Genomic DNA, 17,397 nt, shown 5'->3' with positions numbered 1-17,397 from the left:
AGTTGGATTCCCATGCTAAACATGGACAGTGTAAAAAACTCAGTATGCATGAAATAGCATTTCACCCCCCCTTTAATGTAAAAAACTCAGTATGCATGCATTAATATAGCTGTGTGCTTTGTTCTTTACACAGGCTATGTGGATGTAATCTCACTGCTCAGTCCTGTGAGAGTTTGTCTTCAGCTCTACAATCCTCAAGTTCCCATCTAAATGTGCTGGACCTGAGTAGCAATTACCTACAGGATTCAGGAGTGAAGCTGCTGTCTGAAGGTCTGAAGAGTCCAAACTCTAAGCTGGAGATGTTGAGGTTTGACTTTCAAATACTTGAAACTCTAATTTGCAAGTTAATTATTTAAAGAAAACACTGTTAAAATGTATTCTTTACACAGTTATGGTGTTCTTGTTCAGATTTTCCATATGTAATCTCACTGCTCAGTCTTGTTAGAGTTTGTCATCAGTTTTACAATCATCAAGCACCTTTTTGAGAGAGCTGGACCTGAGTAACAATGATCTGAAGGATTCTGGAGTGAAGCTTCTTTCTGATGGACTGAAGAGTCCAAACTCTAAGCTGGAGATACTGAGGTAATGGGTTTCCATAAAATAATTAACCAAATGGCTGTTGAATTTTGTCAACAAATGTTTCATCTGCTCTTTGTTGTATTATGGAATTAGAGAACTAGAAGACATTTGAATGTTTTTTTTCATTTTTATTATTTTTTATGTTGTATGTGTTGTGTGTTTTGAGGTTTTGGATTTTTGTTGTCATTGGATTTAATTAAATAACTAGAGACAAAACAACATTTGCATGCTACAGCTCTAAAATATGTTATTTTTAAATGTCTGGGTAAAAAACAACTTTTTTGGTCATCTTTAAAATAATATTAACAGATTTTCAGTACACAAAAAAGCTAATTGCACATATTCATAAAGTCTGTTCTGTCTCTGTGAATATTACACATTTGACCCGACTGACAAGATCAGAATGACAAAAGATTTGCACAATACTTTTTATTGAATAATCAATGTGATATACAGAACAAACTAATGTGATGTGGACTGTTGCTGTATGTTTTTGTAGGTTATCTGGCTGTATGGTGACAGAGGAGGGATTCTGTTATGTGTCTTCAGCTCTGACTTCACATCCCTCACCCTTGAGAGAGCTGGATCTAAGCTATAATCACCCTGGAGATTCAGGAGTCAAGCTACTCTCTGAAAAAACTGGACAAATTCAAGTATGTTGAGAAGGAAGAGATTTAGGTTTTATTGTTTTTAAACTTTATAGTGTCTCTGGGTATATATATATAAGTCTAGGAGGTATTAGAGGATGCAACAATATTTAGAATTTAAAGAGCACTAATCTGGAGGAGTAAAATCTTAACTAGACTGCTCAGATAAAACACAAATTAACAACAAAACAGTACTTTAACTCTCCCCTAACTAGCTACAAAACTGGTGTATCGGGATACGTATCATATTGTGACTTTACTGGTGAAACACAGCCTTACTAGCAACCACCCCATGTACTCTAGCAACTGCACAGCAACTTCCTAGCAACCATGTTGTGTACCTTGGCAACCACATAGCAACCAACCATAACATGTTATCAACTGCATAGCAACCACCCTAGAAACCACCCTGAGTATCTTAGCAATTGCATAGCAACACCCTAGAAACCACCCTGAACACATTATCAACCGCAAAGCAACCACATCACGTACCTTAGCAACCCATATAGAACTCCCTAACAACCACCCTGAGTACCTTGTAGAGTAACTGCATAGCAACAGCAATTCGTTCACTGACTAAATGTGACACTGTGTGTGTTTTCTAGTGTGAATCATGGAGGAGAATCCAGGATTACACGCAGGACTACAGAAATGTATGTCTAAACACATACACACACACAGCTGTAGTGATTGTTGTTGTTCTAAATGTGTCTGTTCTTGTGTTCAGGGATCTGTTTTCTCACACTGGATCCAGACACAGCAAACACTGATCTCATTCTGTCTGAGGAGAACAGAAACGGTGGCACGTGTGATAGAGAAACAGTCATATCCTGATCATCCAGACAGATTTGATGAGTGTCATCAGGTGTTGTGTAGGGAGAGTGTGTGTGGACGCTGTTACTGGGAGATTGAGTGGAGTGGAGATTATGGTGTGTGTTTTATATCAGTGTCATATAACAGCATCAGCAGGAAGGGAGATGAGCGGTGATTGTTTGGATGTAATGATCAGTCCTGGAGTTTGTTCTGCTCTCCTGATAGTTACTCATTCAGACACAATAACATAGATACTGATCTTCCTGTGAAGTCCATTAGCAGGAGAATAGGAGTGCTTGTGGATCACGATGCAGGAACTTTGTCCTTCTACAGCGTCTCTGACACAACGAGTCTCATCCACACAGTTCAGACCACATTCACTCAGCCGCTCTATCCTGGGTTTGGTTTTTTTTCTTATGAATCATCAGTGAAACTGTGTTGATGAATCAGAAGAGACTGAGATTCTACCCATAATGCCTTGAGCTGCATGATAAATCAGTAACGGTGAGATGTTATAGTTTCTTCATGACAATAATTCTGCCGCTGAACTTCTGTCACTGAAATAACAGTCAGAATAAATGTGTCAGAAATCCTCATATAGACAGTGAGATCAGCGTGTGTGTGTTTGTGAGAGTGTGTGTGTCCTTCATGTGTGTTTTTATATTAGTGTCACATCAATCATTTGTATTATTACTATCAAAATTTCATTTCAATTGAAAAGTTCTTAGTGAATCATGTTTGTGAAAAGTATGTCAATCATTTTTCTCTATTGTTTTCTATTGTACATAAATAATAAAACATGTTGAGAAATGAACTTGAGATCAGATCTGAATTGATGTTTGTATCATGAATATAATCGATTCCTCACAAGACTGACATGAGCTTCAGGAGAGTTTCTGACATTATAAAATAAATAAATAATCATAGCATTTAATAAAATATACTGTAACTACAGAAAAGCTGTATTAAATTATTATGGGATCTCTTTCAAGTGGTGATTTTATTTACTTATTTTTTATTTACTGTTTTTTTATTTACCTAAGTATGTAAAAATGTGATAAAATATGTATAATCTTTGCTGAATTGATAATAATAGCAGCTACAATATGATTGTTTTAATTATTTTAGTTATAACAAATCAATAAATAAATATTTTATGATTACAATAATACTATTGTACTCTTATATAAAAAGTGTGTATGCATGTATTATTATTAATAATAATAATAATTATAATAATACATTTTTTATGTAATTTTTTTTAATACCAGTGTAAAAAAATTGCAATAATTATTTTACAGTTAAAATTAAAAAATCAGTATTTAATAATGAAATAAAATGATTATTTTGGCTATTACTATTATTTAAATGAAAAACAAATATGATAGAAGAAATAAAGAAATGTTATGATAATAATCATAAAAATAAAAATATCAATAAAGAAATAATGTAATGTTTTGATAATTGTTATGATAATATAAAAATAATTATATAAGGAATAAAGAAATGTTATGATAACAATATTTATTAAATAGAAAAGTCATTTTAATGCCCACTGAGTAGTGCTTAGTTCACAATTAGGAAGTTACTATGTGACCACAACTTTGGGAACAGCGGTAAACTACGTGAGGTTGCTTGGACCAGAAATCAGAAGACAAGTGTCGACTGACTAGAGCAAAAGGTAAGCAAAAAAGTATAATAGTATTACCTGTTTTCAAGGGACAGAAATTACTGGGAAAAATAGTATATTGGTTTGATTGATTATCCTTTCATTTGGATTATTGCCCCTTTCAAAATTCGCTAGAGCAAAAGGTTGGCAAAAATTATATTAGTATTAAATATTTATTGGGTAGTAAATCATCAAAGTAACAAAAGGGTATACAAAAAAATGACCAAAATTCAATTACAAATTACAAACTTCAGATTCAGTTTACAAATTCCAAATAAGTTTCTGGAATTAAATTTCAAATACTCACAATCAGTGTCTCAGTTTCAAAATTAGATTTTTTAGATTCAAGATCAAATTCTCAATATCAAGTTTCAGTTTTTGAATTCAAAGTCTCAATGTCCAGTTCAGATTCAGATGCAAATTAAAAAGTCTAAATACAGCAATGTTCATCAAAGGTGAAAAAATTCAGTCCATGAAGAAAAGGAAAAAAAATTGTTTGATCCAGGGAAAATCCAGGCAGCAAAACTTGGAAAAACTCTAAACAAGTATAGTTTGGACCTACCAGATCAACAAATTTCACTTTCTCCTCTCCAGGCACAATATGATGGGATGGCTCGCCAGTCCAAACTGGAATACATAACGAGTCTGAGTATTCACCAGTCTAAACCGGAGTATTCAGCAGGGACAGGGTTCAGGTTCACAATTCTCAACAAAGATAAAAAAAAAATAAAATAAAAATCAAATGTTTCAAAAGTTTACTGTGTTGAGACGTGCTGTCTCGTACTGTATCGCATACGTTGTCAGTGTCGGGCGCTTGCTTAGAGCTTTGTTGTGATAAACAGTAAAGTGTGTTCAAGCGCTAGCAAAATACAGTGTACAGAAATACCCTTTGAGAGAAGCAGTTAAATCAGCGGAAGTTAAAAGCAGATCCTAAGTATTTATTTCTTGTCTCATTACTGTTTAGCGCAGTTGTCGTTGCTATAGGAAACGGGATAACGCTTGTTTGTTTACTGTGTTGAGACGTGCTGCGTTTGGTCTCGTACTGTATCGCATACGTTGTCAGTGTCGTGCGCTTGCTTAGACCTTTGTTGTGATAAACAGTGAAGTGTGTTCAAAGCGCTAGCAAAATACAGTGTACAGAAATACCCTTTGAGAGAAGCAGTTAAATCAGCGGAAGTTAAAAGCAGATCGTAAGTGTATTTATTTCTTGTCTCATTAGTGTTTAGCGCAGTTGTCGTTGCTAGGAAACGGAGAAACGCTTGTTTGTTTACTGTGTTGAGACGTGCTGCGTTTGGTCTCGTACTGTATCGCATACGTTATCAGTGTCGTGCGCTTGCTTAGACCTTTGTTGTGATAAACAGTAAAGTGTGTTCAAGCGCTAGCAAAAGACTGTGTACAGAAATACCCTTTGAGAGAAGCAGTTAAATCAGCGGAAGTTAAAAGCAGATCGTAAGTGTATTTATTTCTTATCTCATTAGTGTTTAGCGCAGTTGTCGTTGCTAGGAAACGGAGAAAACCTTGTTTGTTTACTGTGTTGAGACGTGCTGCGTTTTGGTCTCGTACTGTATCGCATACGTTGTCAGTGTCGTGCCGCTTGCTTAGAGCTTTGTTGTGATAAACAGTAAAGTGTGTTCAGCTGAATTCAATTTCCGTTTTGTCTGACGGGTATACAAAAAAGGTTAGTAAACCGCGGCAGCGGTCGCGGCAGCCCTCCTGTTAAGCCCTCCTCGTGTTAAGACCGAAGAGAGTAAAGACCATCGACTCTACCGTGCGAGTCCACGGGGCAGGGACACCGGCAAGGGATATAAGTATTGTTTTGATTAATCCTTTTTCCTTCTACTTGTTTCACTTCTGTTTCAGGTTTGTATAACTAATTATTACTATGTGTTTCCAGATCCCTACTATCACTACCACTCGCAAACCACGCATCACACTATGTAGGCAGCGCAATCCTAACAACCTGCACACTCTGACTATGTCTGCTAATACACTATCTTTTTCTATTGGTCTCTGGAATTGCCAGTCTGCAGTAAACAAAGCCGATTTCATTACTTCTATTATAAGTCATTCAAAGTTACATCTCATGGCCCTGACAGAGACCTGGATCAAACCAGAAGGACACTGCTACACCTGCAGCCCTCTCCAATAATTTCTCATTTTTCCCACTCCCCCCGTTTGACTGGAAGTGGTGGAGGTACTGGTCTGCTCATCTCTAATGATTGGAAATGTAATCCTTTACCATCTTTGGGTATCAACAGTTCCTTTGAATCTCATTCCGTTACTGTTACCTACCCTCTTAAAATACATTTTGTAGTTGTCTATCGACTCCCAGGACCACTAGGTTACTTTTTGGATGAATTAGATGTGCTGCTCTCAACCTTTCCTGAGGATGGTACTGCCCTAGTTATGCTTGGAGATTTCAACAGCCACCTAGATAAACCTCTATCCGCTGACTTCCACACTCTGCTTGCCTCTTTTGATCTCAACAGAGTGTCAACTACTGCTACTCACAAGATCAGGCAACCAACTGGACCTTATTTACACACGACACTGCTCCACTGATCATGTACTGGTTACTCCACTGCACACCTCAGATCACTTCCTCCTCACTCTAACCTCAACATGGTTCCTGACACATCATTTACCCCTCCACATGTCATCTTTCGACGTAACCTATGCTCACTCTCACCCTCCCGGCTATCTGCAATGGTTTCATCTTCGCTTCCTTCCCCTAAACTGTTAGCATCTTTTGATGCTAATAGTGCTACTGATACTTTCTGCTCCACTCTTACATCTTGTTTAGACACTGTTTGCCCCTTGTCTTCCAGGCCAGCCCGTACCACCCCTTCAGCCCCTTGGTTATCTGATGTTCTACGTGAACACCGTTCTAAGCTTAGAGCTGCTGAAAGGTTGTGGCGCAAATCCAAAAATACTACTGACCTTAATGTATATCAGTCACTCCTCTCTTCCTTTTCTGCTAATGTCTCCACTGCTAAAAAGACATACTACCATAACAAAATTAACAATTCGTCTAACTCTCGCATGCTTTTTAAAACATTTTCCTCACTCCTTTGTCCTCCTCCTCCCCCTCCTGCTTCATCTTAATAGCTGACGACTTTGCCACGTTTTTCATTAATAAAATTAAAAACATCAGTGCACAATTAGCCACACCACAATCCATCAAGCACATCTCACAAACAAACATACACTCATTCACATCCTTCTCTTCACTCTCTGAGGCAGAAGTCTCCAAACTCATCCTTTCTAATCATCCTACTACTTGTCCACTTGATCCTATTCCATCTCATCTCATTCAAGCCATTTCTCCTGCAGTTGTACCTGCACTCACTCACATCATTAACACATCCCTTCATACAGGTGTTTTCCCCTCATCATTTAGACAGGCTCATGTAACTCCACTCCTTAAAAAAACCCACCCTCAACCCATCTCTTTTAGAGAACTACAGACCAGTTTCCCTCCTTCCTTTCATTGCAAAAACACTTGAACGAGCTGTGTTCAACCAAGTCTCTACCTTTCTCACACAGAACAACCTCCTTGTCAGCAACCAATCTGGCTTCAGAAGTGGACATTCAACTGAGACTGCCTTGCTCTCAGTTGCTGAAGCCCTAAGACTGGCATGAGCGGAATCCAAATCTTCAATACTTATCTTGCTTGATTTATCTGCTGCTTTTGACACGGTTAATCACCAGATCCTCCTGTCAACCCTACTGACAAAGGGCATCTCAGGAACCGCACTCCATTGGTTTGAGTCTTACCTATCAGATAGGTCCTTCAAAGTATCTTGGAGAGGTTAGGTGTCCAAGTCGCAACATCTAACTACTGGGGTGCCTCAGGGCTCAGTTCTTGGACCACTTCTCTTCTCTGTCTACATGGCATCATTAGGTTCTGTCATTCAGAAACATGGCTTTTCATACCATTGCTATGCTGATGACACTCAACTCTACCTCTCATTCCATCCTGATGATCCATCGGTAGCTGCTCGCATCTCAGCTTGTCTAACAGACATTTCTTGCTGGATGAAGGACCATCACCTTCAACTCAACCTTGCCAAGACAGAACTGCTTGTGGTTCTAGCAAACCCATCGTTTCATCACAATTTCACCATCAAGTTATGCACATCAACCATAACTCCTTCAAAAACAGCCAGAAACCTTGGAGTTATGATTGATGATCAGCTAACTTTCTCAGACCACAATGCTAAAACTGTCCGTTCCTGCAGATTTGCTTTATTCAACATTAAGAAGATCAGGCCCTTTCTTTCCGAACATACGGCAAAACTCCTTGTTCAAGCTCTTGTTCTGTCCAGGCTAGACTATTGCAACGCTCTCTTGGCAGGTCTTCCAGCCAATTCTATCAAGCCTTTACAATTAATCCAGAACGCGGCAGCAAGATTAAATTTTTAATGAGCCGAAAAGAATACACGTCACACCTCTATTTATCAATTTGCACTGGCTACCAATAGCTGCTCGCATAAAATTCAAGGCATTGATGTTTGCATACAAAACCACCACTGGATCTGCACCCCTTTACATAAATTCATTACTTCAGACTTATGTGCCCTCTAGAAGCTTGCGTTCTGCAAGTGAACATCGCTTGATTGTGCCATCCCAAAGAAGCACAAAGTCACTTTTACGGACTTTTAAATTAAAATGTTCCCTCCTGGTGGAATGATCTGCCCAAACTCAATCCGAGCAGCTGAGTCCCTTAGCCATCTTCAAGAATTGGCTTAAAACACATCTCTTCCATCGTTATTTGACCCTCTAACTTTTTCACCTCACTATTCTAATTCTATATAAAAAAAAAAAATAAAAAAAATAACTACCTCTTTTTAATCTTTTTGTATTCTATCTATTTTCTTTTCATTTATTATTACATTTATAAAAAAGACCCCTAACACTAGCTTGCTCTATTCTTTTTCTATTCTATCTGTTTTCTTTTTATTTATTATATTATTTAAAAGTCCTTGCTACGTATACTGTGTTTAGGCTACTGAGACTTTGTTATAGCACTTATATATCATTGCTCTTTTGTTGTTTTGATTGCTTCCATTGTCCTCATTTGTAAGTCGCTTTGGATAAAAGCGTCTGCTAAATGACTAAATGTAAATGTAAATGTAAATGACTATATGAGCGTCTGCTTAAATTATTTGCATATACGCAACACATACATGTTAATCACCATGTGCTCAATTAACACACTAGAGTCAATGCCCAGTGTTAGCAAAACTCAAAATTTATCACATCTTCACTAGTAAAACATCCTTCAACAACTTGAACATAATTATATACCTTAACAGATCTTATTGAAAAAAATAAAGCATTTTCAACACTTTTACATTACTAACTCACATTCCTTGTTAACTTTATAAATCTCCAATAAACAGTATTCACATTCAGGTTAATTAAATACATTTCTTATAACGAAATATGTACTCACCAAGGAGAAATGTATCACCGGGGAAAAAAATAAAAATAATAAGTTATTCCTCCAAAGAAATATTGATAATTTTGCCCTTCATGACAACTGTAAGGGGGGTGAATTTTTTTTATAACTCATCCGTTTAAATTATATTAGGCCTTAAAGTTCTGCATATTAAGGGCGTGGCCACTTGATTGACAGGTGGATTGCCGCTGCTGACACTGTCATCGAGCTAGGTGGGCGTGGCTTCAGCAACCAGCTTCCGCCGGTGTGCCCATTTTCAGTTATCCAGGATAGTCGCGCAGTGGTGCGCTGCCAAGATACGTACTACCGGCACATCCGGGAATGTAACTGTGAATTTCGTCACCGCCCCTTTTAGGGGAAATAAACTAGATTTCCCATAGACTTCCATACAAAATAGCGGCAAAAAGCAACGTCCGTACACAGCCGGCAGGCGTGAATAACTTAAGAAATCCCTAAGACTAAACATGTCAAGTAATTATATGTCCACCCTGTCTGCCACAGAACGTGATAGATATTAGAGGTCAACTGATATTGGATTTTGCCGATACCGATAGCTAGGGTGGACCACAGTGGCCGACCTAGCTATTAATTAACCGATTTTAAAATGGATACTGAACAAAAGCTTAAAATAGTGCTTTATTTAAAAAATAAAAAATAAAAAAACGGTACTGAACCATACTAATAGTAGTAGTAGTAATAATAATAATAATAACAAAAACAAAAAAATGACATGATTTAGGGCCCTATGAAATGTTTTATTTTTTTCTCATCATATTATTTTAAATTTTTTATCGTTACCAAATTATGTTTTAGCATGTTTAATTATTTGAAGCATAAAACAACTTAATTTTTTTTTCTTTAAGAAGCCTAATGATTTTTTCACCTCAAAAATTGTGTGTGTATTTACACTTTTATTGTTCAAATCAAGGCATGAAACATTAATTTTATTTGTCTTTTAAATTAACTGAAAATTAAGCAAACTTTTTTGGCAAACAAAGGGGATTTACTATTAAAATTAAAAAACATGGAAGAAATGTTGTTTGATTATTCATTAAAAAAAAATTATGTTTGTTTTATTTTAGTAGTAGTAGTAGTAGTAGGCTATGTACATTCTACTGAAATATAGACTTCAAAACTGGACTTTATTTTGACAGGTTGCTGTGAATATCTTTACAACAATATGCATGTGATATGATGCTTTTGCTCAAATCAAACAGTCAGATGCTCATGAAGTGACTCTCAGAGCAGTTCTGGAGATGTTCTTCGTGTGTTTTCGTCCTCATTTAGTGAGACGACAGACGCTCAAATCACCGCATGTGATATGATGCTTTAAAAACTGTGAATTCCGTTTTATGAATGGATTCCGCAATTCCGTCCGCGTTTTCTGCATCGCGGAAAACATAGGGCCCTACAATTATACCAGCACAATGTATACTCTCACACTTTAACTGCTTCTATTATTGAACACTCAAGTGATTGTCTAATCAAAATAAAAAGAGCAGCTGAGTCGAGCAACATAGAAAGAGCGATCTATATTATAGCTCTATAAATGAAGCATACAGACTTTATTAGAGCCACAGAAAGACAAACGTTTCGATGAAAATGCTCAATATACAATTCATTATGTACATTAACAATGGATTAGGGGTTAATATAATTTAATTTAATGGAAAACTATGTGAATGACGCGCTCTGTAGCGCGGCAGGATTTTCTGTCAGCTGCATTTAAATCCGGGTCTGAAGTTTCTCGTTCTGTTCAGTGTGCAGCATCACGTCTCTAAACAAATAGCACGTTATGTCAGTGATTTCAATCACTAGAGGCCGTTCTCGCACTCAAATAGCACGTCAGAGCCTTCTCAGCCGCTCCAGCAACGGACGCAACCCGGAAAACTATCAGCCGCTCCAGCAAGGGACGAAACGCGGAAAACCGATCGTCATGGATTTTGCTGATAACCGATTGTTCCAGCAATCAAGTATTGGTGCCGATTAATCGGTCAAAACCGATACATCGGTCGACCTCTAAAAGATACATCAAGAAACTTAATTCGGTCAATTTAAAAAGATTTCCCTTCATTCTCCCAGTGTCAAATTGTATAACAACCCCACCCAGTGGTCTTACCAGGAGATTTACTCGTACCTCATCGAGTCACCAGGCAAGCCAGTGAATGAGTTTACTTCGTATTGAAAGTAAAACCTCTTTAAATGTATATGTTATTTCTTTATATTTAGAGTACTTAGTGCACTTTTCTGTCCAGCCATAAAACTAGCCTGGCTTAGCTTTTGATTTATCATCATACGGTAATTCATGATATTTCCATAACAGCAAGATATGGATGATGATGGCCGGTTAGCCTGGGCTAGTTGATAACAGGCATACACTAAGACAGCCCAGCAGTTATCTATCTTGTAAAATATTGTAAAATATTGGAGTTGTGGGAAGCTTATATAACTTAGACTGTATGTTTAGGTTGATAGTGTCCTGCTCTTTCTAATCAAGCTTGAGATGTCATGCAATACATTATTATTGAGATAATATTGTTCAATAATGTTTAGCCTGTCTGTGCTGTGAAGAGTAGTCATACTTTATTTAATGATGGTGTTGTTTCATTATAAGGAATTTGCACGGCAAGCAAAATGAAAAAACTACAAATCATTAGAAATTTTTTACAGATGGATGGGGGTGCAGACACATCCATCATTTTAAACCTGAAGATCTGACAATACCATTTTTAAGACCCAAGTCAAGCCATCCTATAAGGTCACAGAGAAGCCCCTCACAACACCTGGGTTGCTGTCAAAAGTGATGGAAATATCCTGGCATGGCAGGGTAAGACCGAACTTACAGAAACAAATAAATGTATTCTCCTTGTAATTCTGCCGTTCTTCTGCTCAGTCTCATTTGTGTGAGCAAGCACCAAGCTAAATATGTGTGAATGTACTTGGTCAGGCAACTGTGATTATGGTTCTTTTATTCAGACTTGGGGAAAGCTGTTCACATGTTCGGGGCGTACTCTGTTTAAGCTGGAAGCCTGTGTTCCACCTGGGTTACAACAAAGTTTGCATGCACCAGCCTGGAATGGTGTTTCAACCAAAAAAAAATTGAGCCAGCAATGATTAAGATATTGAATGGTTTATTCTCAGATGTTTTATCTCATCTTTTATTTTCAGATCTTTTATTGCAATGTATTCCTTTTTACAGACGAATGGTGTTGCTTTTCGTGCATTTTTTTTGGGGCTGAAGTTTGCCTGGGAAGATAAAGTACAGTTAGTTTAAGTATGTTTTGTTTTTAGTCACATTCACATATACATGAAATTACATTTTACTTCTAACTTCACAAATACACACTATGTACATCCTGTATGAAAAACAAACACTGAACAGTAAAACAGGAGACACAAAGTAAAGCACATTTAAGGAGGATTATAGCGATAGTATCAGCAATAATGATTTATCATTACAAATCATTTACAAACATTACATACCTTTTTGTATGTTTGTTATTTCTAACTAAAATGTTAAGGTGAATTCTGTAAAATAAATGAGGTCTAAACAAGCTGCAAGATGTAATTTTTGTACCTACAGTAATTTAAAAATCAAGGGCATATACAAAATAGTACATTCAATGTTTTGAAATATTTTGTTGTAAACTGTTGTTAAATGAATAAGCAATTTTCATATTTACATTTTATCAAAAAGCTGCAATACTAATAAAGATGACAGCTAGGTGCATTAAAAGGAATATATTCAGCACATCTAAGTTCTCACTATATGATATTGATTTTTGTCGAATGTAAAGATTTGCCTACTTACTGCCATTGTTAGATGTTTTTTTTTTTTGGATGTGTGTGATTTTCTTCTTATTTGTCTTTTGATTTTTTTGGGATTTTTCCTCTGCTGGTTTTTAAAGACTTTCCCTCTGAAAACTGCCACGCCTTTGAGGGCTGTTACTTTACAAACAAAACTTCTCTTCCCTAACTTATCTTACCTAATCACACAGGAAACATTTTTAAGTTTTATTCTTAGCTCAAACAAATAAATATAAAACTGATAAAGAGTAAATGAAGCAAAATAATGCATCACAAAACAGGCTTTACAAAATATAGGCAACAGACTAAAATTTGTACTAAAACAGCCAAAGAGAATCAGCTCATCTTAATCTGAATGCTATTTTTTGTACACACATGTGAAAGGATATTTAGGCAGCTTCTCTAAAACTTAGCAAGAACAAAAGATCATTCACAGTCTCTGCATGTCATTTCTCAGAAATCTCTTTGTCCTGTGAGTCATTATGTGGTTGTGAATCGTTTCCTTTATCTTCAGCTAGCCACCATCTGGTCATGATTCTGTTGGATTGCGGATGAAAAATATTTGAGCAAACGGACAATACAGTCTTACAGTCACTCCCACTACATTAGATTGTAAATGAAACATGACATAACTTCATCGACATCTTTAACACTTGTCTTAACACAGTCTTTTTAAGCTCATTTGTCTTCTGTCAGAAATGAAAAATGGATTATTATTGCAGTCATTGCGATTTTAAGTAAAAATTTGGGTCTAAATATATTGAGGTCACATGACTAGCTGAAGTGATGAGGACGTTGAAGATCTTGATGAAGATGTTTATTGCAGCATAGCAGTGACAAAGTACATGTAGTACCTTGGGTTCAACAGAGTCAGAATGAACCCAGGGACATTCTAAGTTCAAATCTTTTATACATTTTCAGTTTACTACCCTTCATGTAAATGAAGTTGCTCCTGTTGTAAAAGCTGTGTGGTCTGTATGTTAATTAAGTTCTGACCCCCCTTTGTCTGAGGTGATTCTCAGTGTCCCACACCTGTCCCATTCTACAATTGGTCACCATTTGCTCAGGATGTGATAATCCCAAATGGTCTATAAACAAACATAACTGTTTGACTTTCTTCTTCTCTATAATAATTAACCCATTTTGGGAAATGAGCATGATCAAACATATTGTGGAGTGGAAGCTGGGTCGAGGCAGACTATAATTTCTCTTCGATGCTCTTGGCCCAAAAGAAGCATCACATCCACTCCTTCCAGGGCAGGTGCCCAGTGGCGGTGAAGCCGTGCCTTAGGTTGTCCCTCTCTGGCCAAAGGAAAATCTTACTCGTCATTGGGTCATCACCTCATGCACACTGGTTATCGCTCTATCCAATTAAGCAAAATTTATCATAGAGACTTTTCTCAAATTTGGCAAAATGACATACAAACATTTTTTGGGGGAGGTTTGGGAGAGGAGCACTTGAGAACCATAACAACAAAATGTACTAAACATTATGACAGTACAAATATAGACAAAAGCCAAAGGAGCAAAAAAACATCAATTAACAGGCAACACACACACTGTGTGTGTATGTGTGTTTGTTTTGTCACTTGCATTGTGTCCATTCTATCTGTGTGGACTTCCTTTGTTCACATGGGTGCATTCAATAGACAATAATATATTTTCTGCATTCGAGTATGCATATATTTGTGTCTTTCTACACTGTTAAAAATTGCTGTAAAAAAACGGCCAAATTTTGACAGTAACATACTGTTTTTCATTAAAACAGTGCATTCTGGGTAATATTCATCATTTTCGAGAAGGTAGCCTGCTGCTATATATCGTAAATTAACAACGTTCAAAGTCGACACTCAGAGGCTGTTTTTCAAATCACACCCTACACCCTCATTCACTATTCCCTACATGAGTTTACTAGTATAATCCACCTGACAGGGAGAATTGAAAACTACTGAGTGAATTCAGACACTGATGAACAGCTGCTGTTAACGAGCAGAATCACTGAAGAAAAGAGAAAAAATACACACACAAGAACTACAACTGACTTCAGCCACAGCCTTAGATTAAATCAACTGAAGATTTAAACAACTCAACAAACAGCTTTACCAGCTTCACTCATTACTAACCAGACTGACTTTATTTCTGTTAGATCAGAGATCAAAAGATCTTATTGAGAATTACAGAGATTCAGATGATGATGTTTTAATGTTTCGTTTGATGTTACCATTGTGGAGATCACTGTTTGCTTTAGTTGGACTCCTCTCCCTTGACTTTTGAACTTTAAGTTGTGTTTGATTGCTATAGCTGTGTCTTTCGGATACATCTGTTATAGTAATATTTATGTTGGTGGTCAAGTGATTATGGCTGCTTTTGTCAGCTGTTATTTACTGGATTGATTTAAAGTGTTGCTAGAATAATTTGGTGTTAAAATATAAGAGTGAATTACATATTTTGTTTTTTTTAATTTCATATGATTCAACAGTAATGTGACAACCAGAACATATGGATTTAAGCTTTGAGCTTCAGTGTCAGCAACACTCAAAGAGAGACATCAACAATCAGCATATGAATCTCAACAATGGTGACAATCAAAAGGTTCATGATGCAATGCATGCTGGGTACCAGCACAGGACAAAACTCATCCATGACTCCCAGCATGCATTGCGGCATGAATAAATTATGCCCTTGAATTGTCCTCTTATTGTCTTTAATTCTTATGTGCTTGTATTTTTGTTTTTGTCTTAAGTTTTAGTAGCATGTTTTGTGATGTTCAGAACTGATGTTTATTTATTTTGTGGATTGTCACCATTTTTGTGATTCATACGCTGATTCTTGATGTTTCTGTCTAAATTTCAACAAAGGTTTTTTTTTATTAGTTATATTTTCTTAACAGTCTTTCATAACTTATGGCTCAGCAGTGTTTTTCTTTTGCTGTAGTACAGGAAAGGCTGGATGGAAACCAAGGAAGATTGGTGACGCTGGAAAGACAGATGACCTCCAGGAAAGACTGGTGTGGGTGGGCGAGGCTAGCAACCTCAATCACAGCACTCGCAAGAGGGCACCAACTAAAGCTACAAAACGAAACAATGAGCAATACCCCCAGGGTCTCCCGAGAGGGGGGGAGGATGAGAGACCCAATAGGACGGACACAACGGTTATGGCTTTGCAAAACACACAGATAATGAGACGGCCCATCCAAACCACACTTACAGGGGAAGTGTTGGAAGTAAAGTGCCACTGCGGGAAGCTTTGCAAAAACGCAAGGGGACTTAAAATACATCAATCCAAGACCCAATGTGGAGAAGGAAAGAAGCAGATGCAGCGCATAGTGGAGACACTAAGTGAGACGCAGGAGGACTCCAGTCAGGAAGCGCCCCACAGCACAGGAGACCTCTCAGCACCTGCTCCATCCCAAAGCCACAGGAGGGACTCTCCTAACACTACCTCAGACACCCAACTTATGAAAGAGAAAGTGAGATGGCCCCAAGCAAACAACAACACTGCATGGAAACAACTAGACGTGGACCTAGACAGAGTACTTGAGGCCACTTTAGCAGGAACAGCCGAGAAGAAAATCGACAGTCCTCGTTGAGCAGTGCAGGGCCAAAGGGTGGCAGACCTGGCTATTCCCGGTTGAGGTCGGGTGTAGGGGTTTCCCGGCACAGTCTGTGTGGAAGACACTCACTGCTTTGGGTATAGCAGGAAGGGAGAGGAAGGCAGCTGTCCGTAGGTTGGGTGAGGCAGCAGAAAGAGCATCTTGTTGGCTCTGGAGTAGGAGGGAGGAGTTGAGCTGGGGGCCAGGAGGTGGAGGGCAGTGACTAGCCACCACTGCTGACCCACCAACTGGAGGGTGTTGTGGTTCAGGGTCGAAACACCCCGTGAAAGTTGGACGCCACCTGATGACATCTTCTCCTGGCCGAAAGCTACAGTCAGGCATTACAGTCAGTGACTGAGTAAGATAGCATCAGTTCAGATGTTTTCAATAGTCAATATTCAATAATAGAAGGGACACGGGATTGGATCGGAAAAAAGAAAATGTTTGTTCTTATCAATCTATAAACAACAATACCACATTTTCTTTTTTTTGCTGACTTTTTTGCTATAACAAGTTCCAAAAACACATTGTTACAGCATGTATAATAAAAAAAAAAAAAAAAAAACCTTAATGTTGAAAAGGCACAGTTCAAGAGCCTAACTACAGTAAACACTGATCTCCATCATGAAAAAACACCTAAAACTCTGTAACTCTCAATAAGATCTTCTTTAGACATCTGACAGAAATAAAGTCAGTCCGGTTAGTAATGTGAATCTGGAGAAGCTGTTTTAGGAGTTGTTTAATCAGATCTTGAGAGATTTGATGTATTCTTTTATTTCAGTTGATTTCATCTAAGGCTGTGTCTGAAGTCAGTTGTAGTTATTGT

General features: G+C 37.6%; 1 long non-coding RNA gene across 1 annotated transcript; it reads left to right on the top strand.

Annotated features, from left to right (window-relative positions):
- The first annotated feature begins 364 nt into the window (after positions 1-364).
- LOC122145634 lies at positions 365-1,908 on the top strand. The gene is made up of 3 exons (XR_006160445.1): positions 365-582; positions 1,079-1,232; positions 1,832-1,908. It is a non-coding gene; the product is annotated as an uncharacterized LOC122145634 (long non-coding RNA).
- Positions 1,909-17,397: the final 15,489 nt, after the last annotated feature.

This window comes from Cyprinus carpio, chromosome A1, assembly GCF_018340385.1.
Source record: "Cyprinus carpio isolate SPL01 chromosome A1, ASM1834038v1, whole genome shotgun sequence".
Classification (NCBI taxonomy): domain Eukaryota; kingdom Metazoa; phylum Chordata; class Actinopteri; order Cypriniformes; family Cyprinidae; genus Cyprinus; species Cyprinus carpio.
This window is presented reverse-complemented; position numbering and strand designations above follow the sequence as displayed.